The following is a 9,522-nucleotide window of genomic DNA, read 5'->3' as shown; positions in this document are numbered from 1 at the left end:
CTTCGAGACACTACTGACTTCCTGAGGAAACTACAATCCATCGGTGATCTTCCTGATAACACCATCCTGGCCACTATGGATGTAGAAGCCCTCTACACCAACATTCCACACAAAGATGGACTACGAGCCGTCAAGAACACTATCCCCGATAATGTCACGGCTAACCTGGTGGCTGAACTTTGTGCCTTTGTCCTTACCCATAACTATTTTACATTTGGGGACAATGTATACCTTTCAAATCAGCGGCACTGCTATGGGTACCCGCATGGCTCCACAGTATGCCAACATTTTTATGGCTGACTTAGAACAACGCTTCCTCAGCTCTCGTCCCCTAACGCCCCTACTCTACTTGCGCTACATTGATGACATCTTCATCACCTGGACCCATGGAAAAGAAGCCCTTGAGGAATTCCACCATGATTTCAACAATTTCCATCCCACCATCAACCTCAGCCTGGTCCAGTCCACACAAGAGATCCACTTCCTGGACACTACAGTGCTAATAAACGATGGTCACATAAACACCACCCTATACCGGAAACCTACTGACCGCTATTCCTACCTACATGCCTCCAGCTTTCACCCTGACCACACCACACGATCCATTGTCTACAGCCAAGCTCTGCGATACAACCGCATATGCTCCAACTCCTCAGACAGAGACAAACACCTACAAGATCTCTATCAAGCATTCTTACAACTACAATACCCACCTGCGGAAGTGAAGAAACAGATTGATAGAGCCAGAAGAGTTCCCAGAAGTCACCTACTACAGGACAGGCCTAACAAAGAAAATAACAGAACGCCACTAGCTGTCACCTTCAGCCCCCAACTAAAACCCCTCCAACGCATTATTAAGGAGCTACAACCTATCCTGAAGGATGACCCAACACTCTCACAAATCTTGGGAGACAGGCCAGTCCTTGCCTACAGACAGCCCCCCAACCTGAAGCAAACACTCACCAGCAACCACACAACAGAACCACTAACCCAGGAACCTATCCTTGCAACAAAGCCCATTGCCAACTGTGCCCACATATCTATTCAGGGGACACCATCACAGGGCCTAATAACATCAGCCACACTATCAGAGGCTCGTTCACCTGCACATCCACCAATGTGATCTATGCCATCATGTGCCAGCAATGCTCCTCTGCCATGTACATTGGTCAAACTGGACAGTCTCTACGTAAAAGAATAAATGGACACAAATCAGATTTCAAGAATTATAACATTCATAAACCAGTCGGAGAACACTTCAATCTCTCTGGTCACACGATTACAGACATGAAAGTTGCGATATTACAACAGAAAAACTTCAAAACCAGACTCCAGCGAGAGACTGTTGAATTGGAATTCATTTGCAAATTGGATACAATTAACTTAGGCTTGAATAGAGACTGGGAGTGGCTAAGTCATTATGCAAGGTAACCTATTTCCCCTTGCTTTTTCCTACCCCCTCCCCCCCCAGACGTTCTTGTTAAGCCCTGGATTTGTGCTGGAAATGGCCCACCTTGATTATCATACACATTGTAAGGAGAGTGATCACTTTAGATAAGCTATTACCAACAGGAGAGTGGGTTTGGGTGGGGGGGGGGAGAAAACCTGGATTTGTGCTGGAAATGGCCCAACTTGATTATCATACACATTGTAAGGAGAGTGATCACTTTAGATAAGCTATTACCAACAGGAGAGTGGGTTTGGGTGGGGGGGGGGGAGAAAACCTGGATTTGTGCTGGAAATGGCCCAACTTGATTATCATACACATTGTAAGGAGAGTGATCACTTTAGATAAGCTATTACCAGCAGGAAAGTGGGGTGGGGGGAGAGAAAACCTTTTGTAGTGGTAAACACCCATTTTTTCATGGTTTGTGTGTATAAAAAGATCTTCTGTACTTTCCACAGTATGCATCCGATGAAGTGAGCTGTAGCTCACGAAAGCTTATGCTCAGATAAATTGGTTAGTCTCTAAGGTGCCACAAGTACTCTTTTTCTTTTTGCGAATACAGACTAACACGGCTGTTACTCTGAAACCTAACTACTGTCTCTCAGGGAGGTGGATTACCTACGCAGATGGGAGAACTCCTCCCATCGGCATAGGTAGCGTCTACCCTGATGCTGCAGCCATGTTTTAAGTGTGGTCAAGCCCTTAGTTTATCCAAAAGAAAGTTAAGAGGTGACATCATCACTCTCTATAAGTACCTACCTGGGGAGGAGATTTCTGGTAGCATAACACCTTTCAATCTAAAAGACAAAGGCATAACATGGAGTGAGGCCTGGTCTATACTAGCAAATTAGATCAGCATATAACTATGTCACTCAGGGGTACAAAATCCAAACCGCTGAGAGATGCAGTTAAACCCACCTACCCTCCAGGGTAGACAGCAGGTGGCCAATGGGAGAATTCTTACGTGGACCAGCTACTGCATCTCGGGGAAGTGGATTACCTACACTGATGGGAGAGCCCCTCCTGTTGGTATGTGTCTTCACTGAATCACTACACCAGCCACTGTAGACAAGTCCTGAGAACAATTAACTTTTGGAACAACTTCCCTATCACTTGAATCCCTTACAACAGTGGTTCTCAACCAGGAGTATGTGTACCCCTGGGGGTATGCAGAGGGCTTCCATCAACTTATCTAGATATTTGCCTAGTATTACAGCAGACTACATAAATATACTAAATACAATAAATAAACTAAAATTTCATCCAGACAATGACTTGCTTATACTGCGCTATATACTAGACACTGAAATGTAAGTACAATATTTATATTCCAACTAATTTGTTTTATAATTATATGGTCAAAATGAGAAAGTCAGCCATTTTTCAGTAATCATGTGCTGGGACACTTTTCGATTTCTACGTCTGATTTTGTAAGCTAGTAATTTTTAAGTGAGGTGAAACTTGGGGGTACGCAAGACAAACCAGACTCCTGAAAGGGGGACAGATGTCTGGAAAGGTTGAGAGCTGCTGCTTTACATCACAATTGAATGTCTCTTTCTTAAAGATATTTTCTGGCTGGGCCCGAAGCTCTTGGGCTGGGCCAGAAGCTCTTGGGCAGGACGGAGGAATGATTGGGTGAAGTTCTCTGGCCCTTTGTATGGCAGGAGGTCCAACTAGAAGACATCAAGGTCCCTTCTATCTTTAGAATCTATAAAAAAACAGGATTGGATTATCTTGGAGTCCCAAAAAGACCAGTGGGAGTTTTGCCAGTGAGGTCTCCCCGGGTTTCTCAAAGTCCTGATCGTTTTGTTCCTTATTAAAGAAGGTAATGGGGGAAAAGGAGAGATTGAGGAAGCTTCAGAGAGATGGCGACCCTGCAGCGACCCCATAACTATTCTCCAGTGTCCCATACCCAGAGCCCCAACTTCTGGACCTTTCAGATGTCAGGGAGTCTCCAGCTGCCTGGGCAGAGCCATTTCCATCAGTTCTTGGACTGGCTGCCCTTCTTGACTCCAAATCCAGGTCAATCTTATCGGTGCCTAAAGTAAACAGCACTGTGGGCTGCTGTTGCCAAGAGCGATTAGGAACAGCTGGGTTTTTCTTTTAGGCAGCACATTTATTAACGAGGGGAAAGGGAGTGAATTTCGCCATAAAGAAATATGGGAAACTTGGTGTGGACCAAATCTCTCTGTTCATTCAGCCTGCGCCTTTATCCCACTCAGATATAAAACCCAGTCTGACGGTGGTTGCTTCCTCCAGGTTAAAGAAGGGGAGGGATGGTTCCAGTCATAAACTCCTAAATTGCATTTGTAGGGTTCCTCGTTAAGGTATGTACGCCTGAAAGCCTCTCTGTGTTTTTCCCGCGTCCCAAAAGTGACACATTTCCCCCCCACCACCACCCCCCGATATTATCAGCAGGAGGAAAGTGAAAGCAAGGGGAAATGGTTTCCTCATTTTATGTATATTTATTTGATTAGATGTTCGTGTTATTTATTAAGAGGATTCTCTGTCTTTTAGAATCTCCAACACTAAGAGGAAATTAATTTCAGAAACCTATTTATTCACCTAAAATGTGCTCGTTTCCTTGAAGGGAAAATGCACCAAAGTTTTATTAATTTACCTATTGCCAGCAAGTACTGTTTCTGTTTCTGCGTTGCAAGATCTGTGCAGAGAAAAATCAACAGATCGCTGCATCTTAAAGCCTCAAAACGTGGTGTGCTTAATGCTCATGTTGTCTAGTTTGTTTTAGCAGCCATGGGCCAGATCCTCAGTTATGTAAACGACCACAGGTCCCGTGGCTCAGACAGGAGACATCTGAGGACCCCTTCAACACCGCTCTTGCGCTCGCTCTGGATACGCGCCCATACGCGGGACACTGTGAAAAAATCAAACCCACCCCATCTTGTTCTTGTAGAGGGTCCTGCTCTCAGCAAAGATGGAGTAACTGCTGCTAAACAAAGGGGGTGGGGGGGGGGGAGTTGGCCGCTGAGAAAAATTGGTGCAATTCATTGTAAATTCACACCAGACCTGTCGCCATTGAAAATCAGTACGTTGAGAAACGTCTCAGGTCATTGCACGGCCACTTATGTTTGACCAACGTGGGGAAAAAATCTCAACACAGAGAGGTAGAAAGCGACTGTTTCTCTGCGATCAGTTTGGGGTGAGGGTGTGGATTCCCTGAAAGCAAAAATAAAAGCAGGTCAGGTTCGAGTTTACGTAACGAGGTCTTTTTTCAGCATAACCAAAAAGTGAACAGAATTACGTATGTTTAGGGGAAAAAACATGCAAGAGAGTCAGAGTCTGGGCGACGAAGCAGCGCTGAGCTCCTTCTTCGTCTGGCTTTTGGAAGGAAAACTCTACCCCAGTGTGTAGCTGCTAAGAAGGAACTGAATCCGTTGGCGTTTGATTTGTGGGATTGGTGGGTTTTCAAGTTACTGTCCTGTTAAAAGATGCGTAATACCTGGTGGCCACTGATTGTGTTATACTGCTCGAAAAACTAAATGGGGGGAAGAGAGGACGGCTAAGGAAACAGGAGCAATAAACCAGTGAAGAAACACGCGAGAAAAAGCCAAAATAAACCGCGTACAACGACCCCTTTCCCGTGTTCTCCTGCTTTGAAAAACCCCAAGTTGTTATTAAATTCAGGACAAATGTTGACAGTTAATTCTATTTCCGCTGTGCTGGCTTTACTTTTATTGAGAAAAAATATTACTTTTTAATTAATTTTATCGCTGGAGTTGTTAGAACTGCAAAAATAATAATAATAATTTGAAAGAAAAACACCTTAAAAGAAGAAATACAAATAACTACTTTAAGGGGGAACTTTTGCTGCTGTAATTTATTGGAAGGGGGGGAAAATATTATTAAATTGTCTGTCCAGATTCTCTCTGAAATGCATCAATTCTGATATTGCGGTATAATCCAATGACTGTTTATTTTGTGTTCCTGAATTATTAACGCCAGGTTTTCATTATAAGAAGGGTTGACTGGGTTATTTCTGTGATTTTCTCCCCACTACGTTTATTAAGTTTCAATTGATTTCAGACACATCCTTTTGCTCCCCAAAAATGAGCATTTCACACTCGAAACTCCTTAATTTCTTCGGGAAAGGTTAGTTGCATTTGGCATTCTGGATCAATTATTAACGTGTGCGCTGAGAGTTGCAAAGGAAGCAGATATTAAAGATCTCGGGAATGGGACAGTCGTTTTGCATTTGAATCTATTTGTAATAACTCAAGATGCTGTTCACCCCCCCCCCCCCCAACAGCATCCGCGAAATAAACTTCCTGAGTCGACGCCAAGAGAAAGTAGTTTATCTAATGCGTAAAGTTATAGAGATGGACTAGACCTATCCCCACACCTCTCCAGCCAGTGCAGGCCCCCTCCCGAGACTTGCTTCGTTCGGTCTGCTTGTAAATTTCATTCAAGAAGTTAGTAAATTTCAGAGGAAATTTACCTTTGCATCATTTCTCTATTGGAGGGAGGGAGCGGCTAGGTTTAATCTGCGGCCTGGGGCTTGAGTTAAAACCTCGCAGAGAGGAGAAAGTCTGCAACCGATCCATCAGTCCCTAAGCCGCGTCCCCGCACCCCGGCTCTCTTTGCTGGCTGGGTGGCGGGCGCTTGTTATTAAAAGTATTGGATGCGAGTCAACACGCAGCTTCTAATCTGAGGAGATCAAGAAAGTTATCCAACTTGGAAAGGACATTAAAACCGAGTAAGAAATGCGTGCGTGTCTCTCTGTCGGAGGCGAAAGCGGCCGGTCTGCTGGGAAAACTGGCTTCTGAAGTCTTTCAATTACCCAAACCCTTGAAGGATAAAAGGAGCCAGTTAAAATCCAAGTCTGGGGCTCTGCGTTGTATTTTCAGATCCTGGCCGCGCTGTAATAACCAACAAACTAGCTAATCCAAATCTGTGCGCTTTGACGGCCCTGGAGATCAGTCAAACTAGCAATGGGCTTTTTTTAAAAAAAGGTTTGAAATGTTTTAAAGGCCAACGAACAATGTTTAAAGCAGATTTTAAAACAAATAAACAAACAAACAAACAACTAACCCCTTTGAGTCTTCAGGTTCGTTGTTGTCCCCATAACATGAATGAAAAAGTTACAAGTCTCCCTTTAATACAACCTCCCTGTTTGGCTTCATGGGGCTACACGCCTGGGGAACACAACAAACACAAGTCTTTGCAAATATTCTTGCAAATCACTTTCAGCCCCTCTCTGCCCCAGTTCCCCTGATCCTTATTTGTGGCGAGTCCAACGAGCGAGGTATTATTTGCCAGACTTTCTCTGGTGTAGCAGTGAGATGGCCGCAGCGGCTAGGTGCCAAAGCCAGGCTCTGTAGACACACATCCCCCCGGCTCTGAAGGCGGTGAGGAAGCAGAGAGGTGTGAACCCCAGGGCCCTCAGCTTGCAAACGCCCTTTTTAGCATTGGCACCATTACGCCGAATCAGGGTGGAGCCGCCACTCCACTCCACAGTAATAGATTCACCCCACCTGCGCCAACGCCTGTGGATGGCTCCGGAGCAGAGAGTCCTTCCTGTCTGCTCCCAGTCAGGGCCTGGAAATAACAGCATAGGGCCGCAGGTGATCAGTCACCGGACCTGAGCAGTGACTATGGTTAGGGGGGCTTTTCATGAACAAGGCACCGGCTAAAACTGGTTTGGTGCGAAATAGGAATGGGACGTTTGTGCAGAAAGCACAAACCTGTGACGCGCGTGGCAGGCTGGCTGTCCCTGAGCAGCAAGAAGGGTTCACCCCGCCGTCAGGGGGACCTAAATCCGCGCCTAAGGGGAACATCTGAACTTTTCCCTCCGTGTCTTTTAGAAACAGGAGAGAAAAACCAAGATGAGTTTGCAGCTATTTTGGCGACTCTAGAGAGGCTGGCCACAGACTGCACCGTAGGCCTGGTAGCAGGGAAGACCTCAGGGCACCACAGAGACCTACGGACTGCCATGCAGATGACGGACCAGAAATACCTGCAACGTATCTTCACAGAATTGGGCAGCTGTCAGTTTTTGTTAAACATATGCACCGAACAGGCGGGTTTTGCCCTGTCCATGCAACAGTAACAAGCCTATTCTGCCCCGAAGAGCCCTTCCTGTAGAAACCAGGGGATGGCGTCCCAAGAAACCACGTGCTGAACTGACAGAATCTTTCTAAGTCCAGGTAATTTGGCAGCGATGGGACTGTCTCGATGTCCTAAACTGGGCTCGTTTTTAATCCACGCTCAGTTTATGTTGCTCTTTCGCCTCATCCAGACTCCAGCTCTTCCTAGGAGTCTGCAGATGAGTCCGAGTTGACTGAGGGGGCTAGAGAGACGCGTGGTTGGTGTTTTAGTTATCGATGGATTTGGTGACAGAAACTATTGGAAGACCTGGTAAAGTAACTCGTGGGCCAGGAGCCAAGGAAATCAAACCAGTGGGAGGAGGGAGGCTGGTTAGCTGCCCGCTGCCAGGCTGGGAGGGTTAAACCTGCGGGTGGTTGAGGACTTTAGAATGAGCGCAGAAAAGGTGCCCTGAACGTATGGCGCTGAGGGCAGTAAAATATCATCACAGGCACCCTGGGGCTGCAGTGGGCGTGATCCTTCCGCTGCTTGATGGTGTTTAATTCATGAAGAACCTGGATGTTTCTCCCCCTTGACGCTGCCAAGGTGCAAGGAGATGAATGAACTTTGTGGCTGTCCCATCCACAGCTGCCCCAAGCCCCTGGGTGGCCGGCAGAAGCCACCTCATTAAATCCTCCTGGACCCACGCTCTTATCCGTATAACTTGTCCCCTTGGTGGGCTCTGTCTCCTACAGCCTGGTGGGGGCCGGGGCACAGACCCCTCTCTCCAGGGATATTACGCGCCTGTTTGATAGGTAGAATCAGCACAAGGGTAGACTACATTGGAGGCCGCTGCTCTGGTGTGTTTCACTTCTCAGGGGAAATCAGGGGGAGGAGCGGAAGGGGGCTGAGTTCTGGACCCGAAATTGGAAATTGCGGGGGCGGGAGAGTTTTCCCCCATTCACGGTGAAACCTCTCCCATTAATTGAATCCCAGTAAACTTCCCAGCACGAGAGTCGTTTTAAACCACTGGCGACTCTGGTTTTAGCACCGGGGAACAATCATCGTCCAAGTTCATTAAGGCAGACAGTAAAAGATCAGACACCCCCCTCCCAATTTTCATTTTAATTCTGCCTTTCTATTGTAAAAAATCGGATAATAAAATGGACCCGCTTCGATTGGGCCCTTTGCCGTTCGCAGGCATGTTAAAAGAAATATTTCCTGCACGTGATCTGAACTTGCCCTGGGTGCAAGTGTGTTAGCGTCAGAGTTTTGTCTTTACTTACAGGGCGGTGTGGGGAATAATCTGCAGGGGAAATGCAACTTCTCAGGACTACAGGAAGCAGAAGAAAGAGAAAGAAAGAAAGCAAGCTAGCTAGCTACAGGGAACATATAGGGTCACACAAAGCTAGGGTCACGCAAAACAGCAATTACTTGTCGCTTGTTAAATATCTACAGGCTCAAAGAAATTGGTTAGTCTCTAAGATGCCACAAGTCCTCCTGTTCTTTTTGTGGATACAGACCAACACGGCTGCTACTCTGACACCAAACATAGCCAAAGAAACTGACCTGAAAAGAACCTGAAACTTGCATGAGATTCTGAGGGGAAATGCAAACAGCTCGAGGCCTAAATATCCCAAGCTTTGCAGTATTCATGGCAAAAGCAAGAAAACATTCCAGGCTAATTCCGTTTTCCAGGAAACCTTGGGAAAAGTAGCGTTATATACTACTTTATTGACAAAGAAAACTAGCTTTCTTGACAGAGGGGAGGAGGAGACACAGAATTTGGCCTGGACACTTTCCAGCAATATTTGCCCTCGGGTTGTTTGGGACAGATATCTATTTGTAGTGGAATTTAGATCCAGAGTTAACTGCAAAATAAGTAAACCCAGTGCAAGCGATTTTATATGAAGGCTAAACATTTCCTTTAGAAATCCCCATTTCCAATTCAGTTAGCTACCTGGGGCGGGGGGTATGTGTATCTCTTACATTTCTCTACGTGAATCCCAGGAGTTGCTTTCAAATTAAAAATA

This window comes from Chelonia mydas, chromosome 7, assembly GCF_015237465.2.
Source record: "Chelonia mydas isolate rCheMyd1 chromosome 7, rCheMyd1.pri.v2, whole genome shotgun sequence".
NCBI classification, from domain to species: Eukaryota; Metazoa; Chordata; order Testudines; family Cheloniidae; genus Chelonia; species Chelonia mydas.
Note: the sequence above shows the minus strand (reverse complement) of the source record.